We start from the raw sequence: 19707 nt of genomic DNA, 5'->3' as shown, positions 1-19707 counted from the left end.
TATAAAATATGCATCCACATGAAAGGAGCATAGAAATGCAGCCATATAAATACATAGTGACTGATACACGATTCTATTTCTGTGTTTTGGCTATTTGTCATCACAGCCGTTCTGTTGTGTGAGGATGAGATCTTGAGCACAATACAGATACAAATACAATCTGAGAACTACATTTTAGCATTAGGCAGAATAATATGCAATAGTTAAATATGCAAAATTAAAACAGCTTCTAAATATATAATTAGAAGAAAATTGATTATGGCTAAGGACAGAACGGGATTTAATAATGGGCCCTGGATCAGTCATTTAGGTGCAAATATTCAGCTGTAAATGACCATTACCATACATGAGAGGACATTATATGAACAAATTAAAGAATTAATTGATCATTAATTATACCATTTGACAAAAGGCACAGATAAAGCTCTCGTGAATGACTGTTGCTCTTGGAAGATGATCCCTGAATCCAACTGGGTTTTACAAAGCAAATTTCATTGAGTGAAGAAAGCAGCTCAAGCAGAAGCCGTATATATCGTTCTCCCGTCATGCAATGGTTATGAAAGTCAGCATATTGCTGAAGATCTTAGAACGATAGATTGTTATTTTCCTGCATTGTTGAGCATTTAAACTGGAGAGTAAACAAGAAGAGGAAAAAAAGAACCACCGATTTGGAAAACGTGACGCAGGAAGGAAAAATGGTTCCGTATTTAGTGAGAGAGCAAGGGGGACCCCCCTACCCAGGTGTAAGAAAGAGAAAAGGCGCAGCTTCTATGGTATTTGCCATAATTAAATCACATCCTCTCCTTCTAACTGCCAAGTCTGGCCCATACAGATCATGTGACCTTGTTAAGGAGACAGGAGCTAAGCTGTAAATAATTGGGTAGAAGCTTTTTTTTTTCTCAGCAGGTTGCTGGTCTGCAAGGTGATGTAAGGACTTCTTATTGGCATGGGGGTCAACTGCCTTCCCCTGGGTGGTAAATATTCCCGCTGGTATTCCCTTCCATCAATGCTCAGCATGACAACTGGTTTCAGCACGAAAGAGATCTAGTTAATATTGATATTAAAAAAAAACTCAGAGGCTTGTGGTCGTATGCAAATCAGTGCCTCAGGTTCAGTGTAGTTTTTATGTGTATTAATCGGCTTGGATGGCGTGCTGGCTTAACGGGCGGCCCTGTGTCCTCTTGCCCCCACGGTTGGGTATTTCTGACCCACACCCAGCTGCGAATGTTCGGATTCTGCATGTCCTTCCTGTGTTTATGCTGGTTTCCACCTGTAGCTAAGTGTCTGCTTTAGATTTGGAGGTTATGAAAGATGAATGAAGAGCTTTGGTATAGTACATTGGCATGGTATCTATTTATGTATATAATTTTATGTTGTTTTCTGACATTGCAAAATAGCCTTGCTTGCTTAGTGTTTCCCTCATCAACAGACCTGCAAAGCACTCTGTGCTAAGTCAGTCGCTTTCTTCACATGATAATCGCATGATGCCAGGCAGGGGGGTGGGGGAGTGACGGCCCCTAAGGGACTCCATCTCTTAACTGCTGGAGGTCAGCGGCTCACAAGCAGCTGAGGTCAGCGAGCAGACATGCTGGGCAGCCGCAGAATATAACAGGCCTTTGACAGAATGCAAACACCTCAGAGACCGTCAGCTGAGCTAACACAGACCCACTACAGTAAAAAGAACATCATAAATTTGTCAGGAGGCACAACAGCACTGAATTTATGCTTAGGGGCCCTGAATCCTATTCTACTGACAGCTGCAGGGGGAGAAGCAATGACAGCAGCAACAGCAGCGTTGGAGGCAGAGGAGAACTGCCGAGGGCAGCGTCAGCGCTGGGCGACAGCTCGGCACATGGTGCTGTCCTGAACACCGGCCTCTGCACTTGATCGGCTAATTATCAACAAGGAGTGGAAGCGGCACAACTGAGCACAGGAGATACTCTGTGAGGGGAGAGAACAAGGAAGGTGCTGTTTGGTAACGTTTATTAAAGCCTGCTGGAAACTGCAATTCCTGGAGTTGCAGCGACGATGGCTTTTACTTTTTGGGTGTTTTCTGTCTACATTAAGATGGCTGGAATTTCACGGAACCTTCCTGTGTCTTCCCTGTTTCCCCAGCCTCTCGTCCTACTAGGCCTCCTAAGTTCAGTGTGGAATTCAGGCAGCAAAACCATTAGGCTCCGACTGAGGTGAGATACCTGACACTAACCTGCATTTTCCAAGTTTCAGTCTCTGCGTTTTATTCACTCAGCCTGATCTGTTGAAGGGTTGGGTTTAGATACTAGAAATAGCTACCAGTGCACATCCAAGCCATGGTCTCAGAGTTAACTGGTGCCATTGGGCTTGGTGCCTGAATCAATCCTTTCCCTGAAGGTCCCTACTCTAGCTTTCCATGACAGCACAAGATCCTTTCTCTTCTTCTATAGGTTTGAACAGATTACTGAATATGAGTTAGGGGATTGCGGGATCAGGTGCTCATCTGGACTCATGACTCAACTACGAGGTCCAGAAAACTTATCAGACCCTGTGGACAGACTCAATTTTTGAAGTTTAACTTTTTAATGAGAATTAGACCTTCTGAAATTTCAGCCTGAGTGTGACAAACAAAGGTCATGTTTGGGGTCAAGGCTGAGGAATTTGCTAGGCAAAAAAATGTTCAATTTGAAGCAGGCAATGACAGAATTAGGACACCGATTCTCATGCATCTAGTAATAGTAAAGACATGTCCTGAGAATCCAGACCATCACAGTGTCCAAGTATGTTGATGTGGCTACTGAGAGTGTTGCTTCAGCTGAGAGTATTGCTTCAGCTGAGAGTTTTGCTTCAGCTGAGAGTTTTGCTTCAGCTGAGAGTGTTGCTTCAGCTGAGAGTGTTGGTTCAGCTAAAATCAAAAAACATCAGTGACTGCTGATGCCTGCAAAGTAAGTCTGCAAGGACAAACATTAGTTTACTCGTTAATAAATGTTTTTATGATTACAATTTTACAGATGGAGTATGTTAATTTGTTGGCATGTTGAGTTGCCATTGTAACGCAATACAATGTAAACTAAAAATGTGATCAAAAAGTATTTGTATTTGATAGGGTTATTCTACATATTGCATGTTAAATGGTACTTGGAACTTAAAAATGCATCAAAATGGCTTATCACTAGAAGTAATATTCTTGCTTATTCATTGGTAATGTTCTAAAATATATGCATCCAACATCAAGCTATTCATCAATGGGTTCTTACACATGTAATACTCTAGGAATATCTAGCTAGTAAGTTTTAGCAGCTGTGATAAGTATAAATACAAAAACAACGCAGAAATTAAGAAGTTATGTGCTGTAGGAATATCTCATCCACTGGAGGAATTAATGTACAGTCAGAGCAAATAATGAAAATTAGAGCTTTTTTAGTGCAAAACCAACTTTTATGTAAACTGTTCACTTACGATATTTTACTAAGTTTAAGGTATTAAGAAAAAAAGTTCAACATTGAAGGGGTTCTAGCCACATTCTGGCTGCTGGACTCCATCTATATTTAAACCCTGAACAACACCAGTCAACCTGCCTCCATGTGTACAAAGAATGGAAGTAAATACTGTCTTCTGGTAGCTACGAGATCAAGCATCAAGTAATATATTAATATCTTTCCAACAAGTGACTGGCAGGGCTGCCAAATGTCACGCATCTGGCATGAAACACTTTCAGACTCTCACACTCACACAAGAAATTGTACGGTAAACCTACTGTATTTCATTCCATTTTAAAACTAAAATTAGCGACATCCATAGTAGGGCAGTTTGTAAACCCTACAGGTATTTTCAAGGTAATAAAACTGCTACATAATGTACATGTGCATGTGTGTGCAGACTCATCTCGAATTGAAAATCTCACGCCAGCCAGCTGACCGAAGTTGGCAACCCTGCAATATTTTCACTAACTTGACAAGTAACAAAAAAACTAAGAAACATGCTAATTTCTGGGTGGCTACCAATAAACATCTTATTATTTATCTCTTCTCATAACTTTATACCTGAAAACCAGTGTTCAGAGTGGTGTCGTGGTGTCTCCCTTTACAGATAAAGACCATCATTTCTAATATGATTGTTTTATTGTTTGATCAATCTGACAAAATCTAACCAAAGAGTCTGCCTTCCTCAGATGGTATATCATGCTTGGTGTATCGGCACCAGCTTAGCTCACCATTTTCATGGTGCTAGGGCTTCCATTGGCCTTCAGTATTCAAACTGCTAAATTATAACAAGGGGAAAGCAAACCTAAGTCTCTGCAGCCTTACCAAACATTTTATTAAGGTACGAAGTTGAATTCAGGCTATTCTCCTTGAAGCAATGCATGGAGTAACCTCAATGGAGACAGCCCCAGGAGCTTCAACCAGGTGCCCAAGTCCTCCTCCTCATGTGCAGGGTACAGAATAGATTTCTTACTAGTGAGCTGAAAAAATGTAGGAGCTGTGATATACAAGGTATGACAATGGGGGCGCCAAAAAGGGGAACACATACATCAAATAAACCAGCTAAAACAAATGCACTGGGAAGTCTAATTTGTGCCATGTGAGCAAGAAACTCAAACCCCAGCAGAAGACCGTAGGCTCTTGGGGACATCTTTCAGCTCAGCCCCATGCAAGGTGTAGCAGCAGCACCACCGGAGGAGCTCTCACAAGCATTTTCAGATACTCCGAGTCATATCCAAATGCTGCGCCAATTTAGCACTATACCCTCAAGGCAGTCTGTGATTCTAGCATCTTTATTAAAAGAAATGACAATGTATAAACATTGTATGTGATAAGTGTATAAATAATAAAAATCCCTAAATCTTTGAATACACAGAGAAACATTCTATTTGGTATTTATTAGTGTTGCACGTTACTCATTTTCTACCAAATAAAATGGATTGAAATGGCGTGTGAAGTCAATTTTGGCTGGGCTCTGCATTACTGAAAAGGAATTGCAGTAAAATGACTCTTGGGACCGTGCTGACATAGCCAAGGATATATCGGTTTAGCCTCAAAAACCCGTTAGTGGTGTAACATGAAACACTACAATCTTCCATACCAGCTAATGGGTCTGTGGTTCCTTTTTATGGATTAGTCTGCAATATTCAATGTTTTATGACAATAAGCCACTGTTCCTATTTTTCATCTAACTTGATTATCAGTGATTTGAGATGATTTGAAAACATTTCTCTTGCTGATCTAAAGCACTGTAACATTTTGCTTCTCATATTCAACGTAACTTAATATGGAGTCATTTCGAACGTAGCAGCCTATATATCGGTAGCTAGCAGTTTATTGCTAGTTTAATTGTGGATGTTTAATGGCTTTATAATTTTAAGATATTTTTATTCCAACAATTCGCCATATTTTTCTCAGTTTTAACAAACTGGAGGATTTACAGTATATAGTCCAATTACTCCGCTATGCAGCGATAATTTGACCCCTGTGAAATGATTGCGGATATGTTCTGTCTCATTGCACACAGCATAGAGATGGTGTCAAATTGCGAAAAAGATTTTCATGAGAACATCCCAGTGTGAGCCAAATTCGCAGTGAGATATGTATATGCATGCAACCTGCATGTACTGCATGTACTGGAGCTGAACCAGTGCCAGAGGTCAGTCTCAGTCAGACTGTCAGCACTGAAAGCAGTAGCTGCTGATGTGAGCCACAGCCAGCCATTCAAGGCTTTCTGTGTGTCTCATGCATAACTTCATGGAAAGCATTACCAGTAATTTAATGTAGATGCAGAGGAGAACGGGTCTCAGATGCAGGTTATGCCATCAGGGGATTTTAGTGTTAGCCCTTCTAAAGTGTGCCTGTCACGTGGAATAGCCAGGGAGTTAAAATCACACCAGCGGCTTCATGACGGATATAAAAATATACTGCGAAACCTTCTCCATCAAAATCAATTTGGCTGCAGCGTCATGAGTGAAACTAAGAGAATCGGGAGTGATTCTTTCCAGGAAAGACTGCCACATTGAAAAGACATTTGACAAGCATTTTTAGAGGAATTAAAAGCCCCATATAAGAGCGACAGGCCCCAGTGGGTAATACCTCTCTATGAAGGGTCTACTTGTTTCCACATTTGTGTTACTTAAAGGGTTGGCTTTTCGATAAGTGGTGTCCACATGAAGCGAAAATGGTAGAGCCAAGTGATGTCTGACGGGAGGGAAAGACCGAGCTTTCACATCCTCATGAATTGGTGACGGCAAACAAATACGCCACACCGGTGCCATGGAGAGCGGTCCCAAAGTGACGGGAGAGATAAAAGCCTCATGAAACTGTGACCTTTCATTTGATTTCAAATTAGTGGCATGACTGGCTAATCGCTCGAGTTTCCAGGACTGTCAAATAGATGTACTTCATGTTCATGTTCAGACAAGTTAATTCCTGAAGTGGGAAAAAAGCAGCCCTTGTGAATTATTAAACGTAGTGTTCATTTAACGGGCTGCATAAACTGATTCAATGGATTGCCGAAGGACTGCATAAATGCATCTAAGGCTTTCATGAGCCTGTCAAGCTAGCTTTTACATAGTCAGTCATTATTTTTTAGGGCACGGGGTGAAGAGAAAAAAAAACACAGAAGACAGCTTTGCTCTCAGATGCTGTCAGCTTGTGATTACTATAAGGACTGCATAAGTTAGAGCAAAAGCATCTGTATGATAGTTGAATCAGTGCCATCATGACTGCCCACAGAATGACAGGGGTTTCTGTGAAGGAGGGTTAGTTCTCAACCAAGGGCATACTGTAGGTTTGATTTCAACATTGTTAGGGACAAAATCAGCCCCAAACCCCCCACCCCCCTAAACACACATGCTGAGATATAGGTACGGACATGTCCCTACCATCTATACCCAAATCTGTGCCCTTGCTCACAAGCTAAGGGATCTTTCCAATCATACTTGCGACTGAAGCAGAGACAGCATTGTGTAAGGATGAAGCGCAGCCTTTGCATGCTACACCTCCCAGAAAAGCAACATGCACCTTCATTCCCAATGTGCTGAACGTTCCTATTGCATTTGCTCTTGGTGCAGAAGCACCGATTATTCCTCTCGGGTACTTGCTAAATGAGCATGTCTATGCTCTACACCTGCCATATTGCATTAAGAATATTGTACTGTGCCAGAGCTACTGTATAGCTGCAGCTGTGTCTCTAAGGTGAAAGGCTGCTATGCTGCACATGATATCATTGTTGTTTGTCTCTGAACCCCAGCAAACATCCATTGTTCACCTTCCGATTGCACCCTCTGCTTCACTTCCTACACCGTACATTTTGTAGAAAGGCATATCAACCTGTAGAAGAGATCTACTTTGCCAAGTTGGCAGGCTGGATGGGACTTTATCTTCCACCCTAACCTGAGGATGAAACATTCTGTTTTATTCAGACTTAGCTACAGCTCACAGATATCCAGTTAACTCTCCCCTCTCATCCAATCTTCACAATCCCCTTCTTGCAGTCCAGACTTGTGTGCATCTCTCAGAAGTGACCAGGGTGAAGGCTCAACACAACAGCCTCCTTGATCTACATCGCAGTCCTTGCTTTGCACTTCTTCCGTGTGACGGGTGATCACATGGCTGGCAGGCTTGCAGTAAAGCTTTGAAAAGGTGTGCCTTCCAGATTTGTGAGAATGGCAGGAGATGCTGGGATTCTGGCTGCCTTCAGATTCCCGGAACTCGAGCTCAAACATATGCACCCACAAGCACTCGAGTGCTGACGTTTCCGTTTTTGAAATGTCTCACCTTTGAACCTGCAAAGGCTGCAGTATAGAACGTTGTTCTCTGGAATGGTACTGCTGTCTACAGCAGGGATTCTCAAACTTTTGATGTTCTTGGATTTATGTTGTACAAAAATTTCATAAACTGGTGAGGGGGCTGGGATTAGTCTAAACAAAACCGTTGAATTTGTCCCCTAGTATTTGCAGAATTTGGGGGGGGGGGGGAGGGGTCCCAATTATAGATTTTGTTTCAGAAAATCAATCAAATCAAAATCAATATGGGAGATTTTTTCTGAAAATGAGACAATCACATTATGTATGGGAGGCATGGCAATACTGGATTTTTAAAATTAGAATACTAGCTGTGACCGGAGTTTGGAAACCCATAGTCTATAGGACTAACAATTTGCTTATGTCCGGTGTAGGCAACCCTGATCCTGAGCCTGTAACCCAGAGGTAGGCAACCCTGATCCTGAGCCTGTAACCCAGAGGTAGGCAACCCTGATCCTGAGCCTGTAACCCAGAGGTAGTCAACCCTGATCATGTAACCCAGAGGTAGACCACCCTGATCCTGTAACCCAGAGGTAGGCAACCCTGATCCTGTAACCCAGAGGTAGACCACCCTGATCCTGAGCCTGTAACCCAGAGGTAGGCAACCCTGATCCTGTAACCCAGAGGTAGACCACCCTGATCCTGAGCCTGTAACCCAGAGGTAGGCAACCCTGATCCTCTAACCCAGAGATAGATCACCCTGATCCTTAGCCTGTAACCCAGAGGTAGACCACCCTGATCCTGAAGTGTCAGTATCTTGCAGGTTTCCCATCCTACATGGTCTCTAATGAACCAAACCTGAGTAACTCATCAGGTAGGATAGAAAACTTGCTGGATACAGACACTCCAAGATCAGGGTGGTCTACCTCTGGGTTTCAGGCTCAGGATCAGGGTTGCCTACCTCTGGGTTTCAGGCTCAGGATCAGGGTTGCCTACCTCTGTGTTACATGGCAAATAGGGAGTGGCTTAGTGACCTCACAAGCTTGTGGCTGTATTTTCTCTGAGAAGCGTAGCCTGGTTTATTCCTGCAGTGCAGAAGCGGGCAGTTAGACGACGGTGTCTTTGAGATTCCCATCGCGTGTGATTGTGCTCCATGATAGAGAATGGCGTCCCATCCAGGGTGTGTCCTGTGCTTCCTCAGAGGGGCTGCACAGCCTGTTTGTGGCATAAGGTTATGGAATAAGGAGTTATGAAAAACAGATAAATGCACATATACAGCCTACCACCGAGGTGAGGTGACATAGATACATTAAATCAGAATGTTCCATATGCATAAACTTAGACACGTAAACAGACGATTATACAAATCAACAGCAAAATGTAATCCTTGATGGCTCATACTTTGATTCTGCCACAGTACATGGATCTTCAAAGTTTGAAACCCATGCCCTTAGATTAATTTCCCAATCTGATTCTTGGGGACTCTCAGACAATCCACGTTTCTGCTCGCTCCCAGCTCCCAGTAAGAGCCTAACCTACAGTACCTGGTAGTGAGCAGGGGTGGAGCAAAGATTCCAAAATCTTGTGGAAATCCTTACTGGGAGAGTGGCAGCTGTTTTATTGCTGCAAAGAGGGAACCAACTCCATATTGATGCCTATAGATTTAGAATGGGATGTTATAAAAAAAATTGTAGTTTCCACAGAATGGTGTACTTTTTTCCTCAAAAAAACATGCCTGTCTAGGTCTCTGAAAAAGTTGTGAAGTCTTTAAAAACAGAAGGACCAAAGGCTCCATGTGAGTGGTGTCATTCTTCTAGTTATAAAATGTAACTCAGTGTTTTCCAATCTGGTCCTTGGGGAACCACAGGAAGTCCACATTTTTTGCTCCCTCCCTACCAGGAGCTGGGAGGGAACAAAAACGTGGACCAGCTGTGGGTCCCTGAGGACTGGGTTGGGAAACACTGCCTTAGATTATAGGTTGTATTAAACCCAATCCGGTCACAACCTTTTCAGAGGCCTAGACAGGCATGTTTTTTTGAGGAAAAAAGTACACCATTCTGTGGAAACTACAATTTTTTTTATAACATCCCATTCTAAATCTATAGGCATCAATATGGAGTTGGTTCCCTCTTTGCAGCAATAAAACAGCTGCCACTCTCCCAGTAAGGATTTCCACAAGATTTTGGAGTGTGTCTCTGGGAATTCTTGCCCATTCATCCAGAAGAGCATTTGTGAGGTCAGGCACTGATGTTGGATGTAAAGGCCTGACTCACAATCTCCATTCTAGTTCATCCCAAAGGTGTTGCAGTGGGGTTGAGGTCAGGGCTCTGTGTGGACCAGTGAAGTTATTCCACACCAAACTTGTCTTTATGGACCTTGCTTTATGCACTAGGGCAGTCATGCAGAAACAGAAAAGGGCCTTCCCCAAACTGTTCTCACAAAGTTGGAAGCAAATGTTGAATGTTCAACCATTAAGAGTTCCCTTCACTAGAACTAAGGGACCTAGTCCAGCCTCTGACAAACAACCCCATACCAGTATCCCTCCTCCACTAAACTTTACAGTTGGCACAATGCAGTCAGGCAGGTAACATTCTCCTGGCATCTGCCAAACCCAGACTCATCCATCAGACTGCCAGACAGAGAAGTGTGATTTGTCACTCCACAGAACACGTTTCCACTGCTCCAGAGTCCAGTGGTGGTTTGCTTTACACCACTCCATTTGACGCTTGGCATTGCGCTTTTTGATGTGAGATTTCCACGCAGATCCTCGGCCATGGAAGCCCATTGCGTGAAGCTCCCATCGCACATTTTTTGTGCTGAAGTTAATGCCAGAGGAAGTGTGGAACTCTGCAGTTATTGAGTCAACAGAGCGTTGGTGACTTTTATGCACTGTGCATCTCAGCACTCAGCGACCCCAATCTGGTACTTTACATGGTCTGTCTCTTTGTCGCCGAGTTACTGTTGTTCCTAACACTTCTACTTGCAGTAATAACACTTACAGTTGACCATGGAATATCTAGCAGGGAAGACATTTCACATAGCGACTTTTTACAAAGGTGGCATCCTATGACAGCACCTTGCTTGAATTCACTGAGCTCTTCAGAATGACCCATTCTTTCACAAATGTTTGGAAACCTTGACTGCATGGCTAGGTGTTCGATTTTATACAGGCACTGCAATGGGTCTGAATGAAACACCTGAATTCAACGATTACGAGACGAGGCCTAGTACTTTTGTCGATATAGTATAACTTCATCTGCTTATTTTTCCAGCATGATCACAAAAAGGTTTGATCCTTCTCTTGGACTATAACACATGAACAAAAACAGCCAGGGCACTGATTGACAAAGCATTCATTGGGTTTTGGTCATTCAAAAATAAACAAACATGGATAGAAAAAGTATAAACAAATGATTGTCTTGCTTATCTAGCCAATGCTCCCCAATGCTGAGCACGGGGAGGGTGATTTCATGACAGCTATCAAGGAGTCCTTTATGAACTCCTTTGTCCACCCGATGCCACAACTTTGACTTTCCTATTTGACCCACATGCAGCAAAACAAATCTGAACACTCGTGTAACACTCTTACCCAGGGGTCTGGGTCTGGGCATGACAGAATGTCTGTCCTTATGCAACACTGGTTATACTGTATGGATTTTATTAAATCTCCTGTCCAACCACTGAAAATCTGAAAACATGCACTTTGTATGCAGTACAAAAGGAAATAGCTTATGGTTTGTGTGACAGAATAATGTCAAGTCTGAGAGAACAAAAGAGTAAAATTCTGGTGGTGAGTGTTTCACCATCTACTGCCTTGTCAAGCTTGTAATGGAATCCAGAAGTCATAAAGAGTGGAATTTGATCTAGTCAAATCACAAATAGATCAACTGTATGGGATTTACTCTAGACAGTATAATGGAATCCTTTTAAACTAATTTTGTGTCATCAAATATATTTTATCATATATTTTAAATTGGTCTTTGTGGAAAAAATAAAACAAATAAAAACAGTTACTGGCAATAAAGAGAAAGGGCCTCTGGCTGAACCGGTCTTGGTACAGACCAATAAATGTACACTTATTAAGGGCATCGCTCCTGGTCAGACTATTGATCAGAAACTGCCTCTGGTGACAGGTTATACAAGCATCGGGGGGGCTAAATACTCTGTTTGATCCAACTGTTTTACAGGATCAACAATTAAATTAGTACTTCGCTTTCGGTTTGAAGTATGATAACAATCTGAGTCACAGTATAGATCAGAAATACCCACATTATCCAGACACAGAACAATTGACTGCTTCTACGTCTACAATCGAACTGTTAAAAATCAAAATGCTAAGGGCTCATACATAATAACAACTTAATCTGTCACAACAAACATAAAAACAAAACAGGTCCAATGTGCAAAACGCACAGAAACCATTCACATCACAAACTCAACCATCACAGAAACTCCCCACTGGAACACATCTCACGCTATACAAAATCTGTCACACCTGACCAATTCAACCCTAACACCCTGATTAAACCAATCAGGACCAGCTGGATTTCATTAACAAAGGTGTCAATAAGCGCAGGCTTAGTGATCAATTGCCATGGTAACAGAAAAGCGATCTAAAATCGAGTCGTGTGCCCATTGGGCTGCTCCTCCCCGCCAGTAAAGCCTTCATTTCTGTTCCTTAGTTGCATCCAAAATATAACCATGGTTGCATCACGCCTTGCATTTGTTTTTGGTCATAAATTAAGTTCAGCCTCAGCTGCTCACAGCCTTATATCTCTCAAACCAAACAGATTGGCGATAAACAAGTGCTATAAGAAAAATGCATATTAGATCTGTAACTGGAGAGAACTCATTTTTAGTTTTGACTTCTGCATCACACATTACTTTTTAAATTACTTCTAACAGTACTACATCAAATAAAATGTATAAATAGAAACCGAATAAAACAATGTTTTTACAGATAAGTAGATTTCCATCTCTTTTTTTAGGAGTTATGCTTCAAACAGATTTTTCAAAAAATATATTTTTTAAAGTCTTGAAAATTTTCCAACCTTGCAATTTTTGGCATTGCTCAATTGCAGAGATTGCCTGCTGTAACCATGGTGAAAACATCAAATATCGTATTGCATCTAACATTTAGCTACACAGTTATTTTCCCAATTTTAGCAACATTTTATACAAATACTGGGGTAGTATTATATACTACTTAATGGTTGAGACAAACAACAATAACACACTGACTATGGGATGGTATGTACTTTTTAACACAATCATTATACTTTTAGTTTGTAATTGTTAACCTTTTTGATCTGAAGACTTGAGCTAAAAGCACAAATGAGTAAATGTATTGTAAGAATGAATAATCGGAGTGTTTTATATAATTGCACACTGCCCAGTTCTGTGTTATATACAAACTGTTTCCCTTTCATCCATTTTCTGTAACCAATAGTCCAATTCAGGGTTACAAACTTTCAGTTGGCCGCTGTAAAGGAGGTGGAAGGTTAGGATGATTCCAAGGGCCCTTGAGAGACAGGGGCCCTAAAAAATCTGGAACATAATTGGATTTGTCTGTGTTGGGGACCCAATATGATACGTTGTCATGGGGCCCAAAATCACTGGCAGCAGCCCTGCGTTTGCCTAAAATGACAATATTACATGTAAAAATCCAGTTCCGTTCCAATGAATTACAATAATATTTTTTAAACGTCAATGGTGGGGAAACACGGTCACCTCACACCTTTGGAAGATGAGGGTGCGAGTCACTGACCATGTCGTTGTGGGGTTTCCTCTGGTCCAAGAACGTGCATAAGGTGAATCGGAGCTGTCAAATTTAGTGTGAAATGGATGGATGGATCTTTCAATGGCGGGCAGACAGAAGTTATAGGTCATAATGATTAATGTTCCCTTCCCTCAAAGACTTCCTCAGATTACGTAGACCTGCAATGCAACATGCTATGACTTGTGGGACATCAGATTTCTATAAGATGGAACAAAATATCTGTTTGAGAGTCTGAGAGGCTTCTGTGGGTGGCTGGAAGTGTAGTTTAGATACGGCCAGAACCGTATCTGCTCATCTCTACTGTTTAAAGCCCCCCCCTCAACTTCTTCTCGATATGTGAACAAATTCCATTTGTGTTTGAAATCTCCTCAAGGTAACCTCCGTCCCAGGTATCCTCGTAATTTGCAACGAAAATCATTAAATCAGTTCAGTGTTGAGGTTTATAATGATCCTCAACTCTACAGACCACGGGGAATAATGGGGAGGCGGAAAAATTAATGAAGGAAATATATAGTTTTGAAAAAGGAAGGGGTAACTCACTGGGGGTCAGGTCTGTGTGGGGAGGAGTGATATATTTGTTCCCTGCACTGTATACATCTGTCGGCATTCCTGCAGCCAATCCTGGGAAGCACAGGGAACCTGGACAGGAAGCCAATCCATGGGAAATTTTAGTCAAACCAATTAGTCTAAGCACAGGACTACAGGAGAAAACCGGAGTACCCAGAGGGTGGGGGGAATATTCAAACTCCACACACAAAGCAAGGGTGGGATTTGAACCCCCAGCCCTTGGAGGGAGGGTGAGGGGTCATCATGCCACCCCACTGTATTCATTTAACTGCTGAATTCTTTAAGTAGTGACATAAATGTTACTTATAACTGACGAACAATATACTGTACATCTATTGTAAATAAACATGCTGCCTCAGTTATTACTGGCTCACGGTGGAATTATTTGGATTTCAGTAAATGGGGAAAAAGTATTCACTTGGGGGGGAAAAAAACTCATTTGTGGGAAGAATCAACGAACCATTAAATACTCTGAAAAGCAAGAAACAGATATTTACAGCTGGAAAAGGCAAACTGCTTCTGATTGTGGAGAGGCTACACGAGACACCTACTGTATTGTTTGCTGAACTGATCACAGATCAGGTTCACATACATTATAAACCATAGTGAAAAGTCAGGGTGGGCCTGGAAATTTTGGGCCCCCAACCCATACCAATCCAATTATGTTCCATATTTTTTTAGGGCCCCTGGAATTGTCCTAACTTTCCCCCCCTTACAGCACTCATGATTAAGAGGATATACAGTATATATACTCTTAATTTTACATTTTACACACACATGACTTTGCAGATTAATTCTAGCCTACCAATCAGGGGTTTTTATCTCATTTTGATTTTTATAGTTAAGATGGTAAATTCTATTTTTATTGCTGCTGACAAGTGACTGATGATTTATCTGGAATGTAATTACATTTTATGGAAAGTCTTGATCACTGTCTGCATCGTTGCAGCTTCACACAGGAGTCTGGTGCGGTCCCACCCAATGCTGTGTGATGTCAAGCCACCCCCCCCAAGCTTGTGTCATGTGTGACAGGTGAGTTGAGCAAGGATAAGGGGCACATTTAGAATTACCTTGAGATGCCAATCAGCTACACTGTGGGAGGGGGCTTCAGAGGGAGTTGCGATTGCGGGGGGGGGGGATGGGGGGGGGGTGCTGATGATTGGCTGGAAGGTGTGAGACCTGTAAACCTCTGTTATGTCTCTGGCTTTGTCTAAGGATTGGATGCTGGCATTACTCACACTGCGCTGCGCTACATAGAGCCTGGACACTAGTCAGATATGAAATTATATAAAACACCCTACTTATTTATTCTTATCATAAAGTTAATAATTCAGACTTTTAGCTCAATTTTTAAATCATCAAAGTAGAAATTGATTTTTTACTTGCTAAAAATGCAAATAATGCATGTATAAATCTACCTCATTTTCAATGACTTGTAGTTTAATTTTATATATGTCTATATATATATATATATATATATATAGGAAGCAAAAAAGCAATATATATCTATCTATCTATCTATCTATACACACACACACATACACACACATGCACACATATATTTGCTTATCTAGGAAAATACACAAGTCAAGGTGGGAGTGATTCATTGTTTCCATTCTATATAACAACTTATGTATTTTAATATAGCTCCACCTGAATGTCTTCCTGGGTTACATGGACCAGCGTTCTGAAATGGCGTGACTTGTGGGATTTATTCGATTGCTATGAGTTGGAACACACAAGAATCATCAGAGAAATGCCACTGTGGATGGCAGACAGCGTAGTTCAGCTAAGGATAGATCCCGAGCCTGGCTGTAAATGGCAACTGCGCTAACCTGTGTTAATGAGCTCTGCTCATATTTCATATCTAAAGTGTGCCGTATGATTTTAGTCAGCATTGGTGATTTTTTATTTCTTTATTTATTAGCTTTGGTGCCTCCTGCCCACAGCAGCACCCCAGCATCTGCACAGATTCCAGTCATGTTTGATAAGTGGTCCTTTCAGGGCAGATGCCAGCTCAGGGTGAAAAGTGTGAAAACAATATATATACATATGAAAATCTAGCCTCATTTTAGTGACTTACAATACGCTCTACACCGTGAACTCACAAAGAAAGCACTCTTCATTTATTCTCCACACTGTGCTTAGGATAGCGGAATGATTTCATTCCTTTAAGACTGCGTGAAATTCCTGCATGGTGACCACAGAAAATTAGAGCACAGATCTGACGGCTCCCAGAAAAGGCTCCCCATTCTTTTTCTCCTGTGCGGTAGTTAGTTATTCTTTTGATAGTGAATTAGTGACGGCCACACACTGCCAGAAATCTTGCAGGAGCATTAAATTTTTACTGTATAGTAATAAGGGACTGTTAAATGGGGTCAGTAATGAATTCAGTAATTACCTGTCATATCACCTTGGACCCCGTTGCTATCAAATACTGCAGAGGGGAAGGACATGGTTGCAAATGAATTCTGAGAATGACTCTGGCCTGTTGAAGCCCAAAGTGTAATTAGTGTGGTCAGATACTATTGTCAGCTCACCTTTGATTTTCTCATAATTCCTGGTTTTGAGCTAACGGCATCTGAAGCTATCTTCACATCATTTTGGAATACGTACCCATCTGTGGTTTGGAACCTGACCTTCGGTCAGCCCTTCGATATGGCGTGAGGTTTTGGGTTACGATCGAGTCACGGTAGCCTCTCGATCATAACCGCACAGAGCTGAAGCATAACGTCTTCAACTGAGAGCTCAGTTCTCTCATATAGAGACAGGGAGTGAAATGGACTAGGGTAACAGGAATGTTAAAAACAAATGACTCACTGTGTTTAGAGTAGCTGGCGTAACACCATATTCAGATGGATCTTGTAACACTGTCATGTAAATGTGCTCTACGGGCATGAATGGGGTGAAGAGATGTTCTGGAGCAATCCTGACATGACATGCAGCTCAATAACCTATTTCGCCTGGAGAAAAGACCGAACAGCTTTGGAATCTGAAGTGTGTTGAGGGGAAAAAAAACAAGAGTCCAGGATTGAACAACAGGTACCTTACTACTTAACCATTTAATTCAACCAACTAAGAATATCATGGTTTGAGTTGTATACAAGGTGTACTATGCAGACTATATACACTGATACAATGCATCATAACATAACATAATGCATAAAAGATGCATTATAAATTATTCATAGATGTAGCAGACATATTTATTGGTTAAGCAGACACACAAATTTGGTACAGGATTATTTCAATACCTCTTGTACAGTCCGAGTCAAAAGTTTGGACACACAGGCTGCCTGCAAAGGAGAGTGATGGTGTCGCATGACATGACCTGGCCACATGACCTGGCCACATGACCTGGCCACAGTAGAAGTGGTTTTGGAGGAGTTTGACGAAAGAGTCAAAGAGAAGCGGTCAATGAGAGCTCAGCATATGTGGGAACTCCTTCGGGACGACTGGAAAAGCATCCCAAGAGGCCACCTCATGAAGCTAACGTAGAGGAGAAAGTAGGATCAGCCAGTCCCTGGATCAATCGGAGTTAAGGACCTTGCTCAAGGGCCCAATTGTGAGATCACTTTGCCAACCCAGGGATTTGAACTGGCAACCTTCTGAGTCCCAACCCACAGAACTGCCCCCCAAACAAAGGGTTTTTTTTGTTTAATACTTTTTTGGTTAATGCATAATTCCATATATGTCATTTTATAGTTACATTTCTTTATAATCACTGAAAAATGTAGAGAGTAAAGTTTTCTATGGGTAGGTACTTTTGACTGGTACTGTATATAATGTGCACTATAAAGACATGATACACTCATACAATGCATCATATAATATAATGCATAAAAGATACAGTGTAACATTGCTAATAAATACAGCAGACATATTTACAGGTTATACAGACACACATGTGATATGTGGTTTCTACAATTGAATAAAAAAAACTGTTTTTAATACAACAAATACAAAAATACACTCACACAGATGGTAGAGTTCCAAGATGTGAATAAGCTGTTGAGTCTGATAGCACAATGACCACAGCTGTCTTATTTAGCTGCTGTTACCTGTTCTATAATTTACTCCATTGTCACAAGTGTTTAATAGTGCTTAATAGTGTTTAATAGTGCTTAATTTTGTGATCGTGCCATTATTAATTACTGCAACCCATAAATTACCGAGTTAATAATTAACACCATATGTATCCACAAAATTGTTTAATTAAAATAGATAAATTAATAGATTAATAGATTTTTTGGTTAATTTAGTTTTTTGTTAAATTACAGCCATCCGCAGAGATTCGTCTGTAGTATGCAGTGACCCGTGACAAAGACAAAGCTCTGGAATGTCATTACGGAAACTTTAATCAGATGCTTTTCCAGATATTCAGAATTCTGCAGGAATGTAAATAAATGAAATAGGTATAAGTAGGTTTCATGTCACATGGTGTGGCTAGAAGACATTCACTCTTGCCTTATGGAGCTCGGAAGCTGCGTTTGGGTAAACAATAGAAAACAGCAGTTATTTACTTGGGTGGATACTTGTTATTTCCACAAATGCTAAGATAAAGATCAAAAGATAGATAGATAGATAGATAGATAGATAGATAGATAGATAGATAGATAGATAGATAGATAGATGTTAAAATTAGAACTGTTAAGTTGTTAGGTCTTTTTCAAGCAAATTATATTTCAGTTATATTGGGTACTTACGGCTTCTACATTACTAACAAAGAGATATGTGTCTTTGTCATTCTTTCGGCTATTTTGGCCTTGCAAGTCATTATGAGTAGGATAATTAATTAATTGCTAATTGGCAGTAACTGAGCCCTTAATTAGCACATTCTATCGTGCCTTGCCATGTAGCACGAGCCCATCTGTTTGTACATACATTGTGAGGTGGTATAGTGAAGAATATCTGCTCTGTGCTACCCACAGTTCGGCTCTTTAGTCTTCATGGAAGCAAAAAAATGGCCCACTGTTCTTTTACAGCATCATGGGGTGATTATGAATTAAAAAATACAAGAAATATAAACAACAAAATACAAGCAATTAACCAAACTACTCCTTCATCACATTTAACAGTGTGTGTCTCTGAATTTAACTCATGTCTCTGAAAAGGTAAAAGGAAAACAGATTGAAAAAAATAATCAAATACAGGCAGTCCTTGGCTTAAGAATTTCCGACTTACGGACAATTTGACCTGCCTTCAAGCCTATTGTATTAACTATTCGGGTTAAATACAATGGTTTGTAATAGTGAATGCATGTAATGCTTTGTGAGGCTTCTGAAAACATTGTCCAGATTCAGTGTTTCGTCGGCTCGAGGTACAGTACAGTACCTTATGTAGTCACTCTTATTATTACTGTATTATTATTAATATTGTGTAATGTATTATTATTTTCAGACTTAATATAACAATTACTATACAATAATATGACTGTCACACCTTTACATGATTCAGGCTCATGCTTCATCCAAAATACTCACTGTATTGTTTTCACCCTGTGAACTGTGTCTTTGTCTTAGGTTTGCAGTATTGTGTCTCTTTCTCAAGTTGTGGTCTAGGTGCATGCATGACTTGCTTTTTAAGTTTGGTACATGCACTTATGGATTATTTATTCGCACCTGATTGATTCTGGTTTTGGGTATTTTTCTTTAGT

The 19707-nt window shown here is 41.0% G+C and overlaps 1 long non-coding RNA gene across 1 annotated transcript in view; it reads left to right on the top strand.

Annotated features, from left to right (window-relative positions):
* The first annotated feature begins 1780 nt into the window (after window positions 1-1780).
* LOC140578734 (uncharacterized) overlaps window positions 1781-19707 on the top strand; it is a 36352-nt gene continuing 18425 nt past the window's right edge. The window contains exons 1-3 of the long non-coding RNA XR_011983011.1: window positions 1781-1965; window positions 2116-2186; window positions 15001-15083. This is a non-coding gene — a long non-coding RNA (uncharacterized lncRNA). The remainder of the gene's footprint in view (window positions 1966-2115; window positions 2187-15000; window positions 15084-19707) is intronic.

Source organism: Paramormyrops kingsleyae, chromosome 16 (genome assembly GCF_048594095.1).
Source record: "Paramormyrops kingsleyae isolate MSU_618 chromosome 16, PKINGS_0.4, whole genome shotgun sequence".
In the NCBI taxonomy this organism is placed as follows: Eukaryota; Metazoa; Chordata; class Actinopteri; order Osteoglossiformes; family Mormyridae; genus Paramormyrops; species Paramormyrops kingsleyae.
This window is presented reverse-complemented; position numbering and strand designations above follow the sequence as displayed.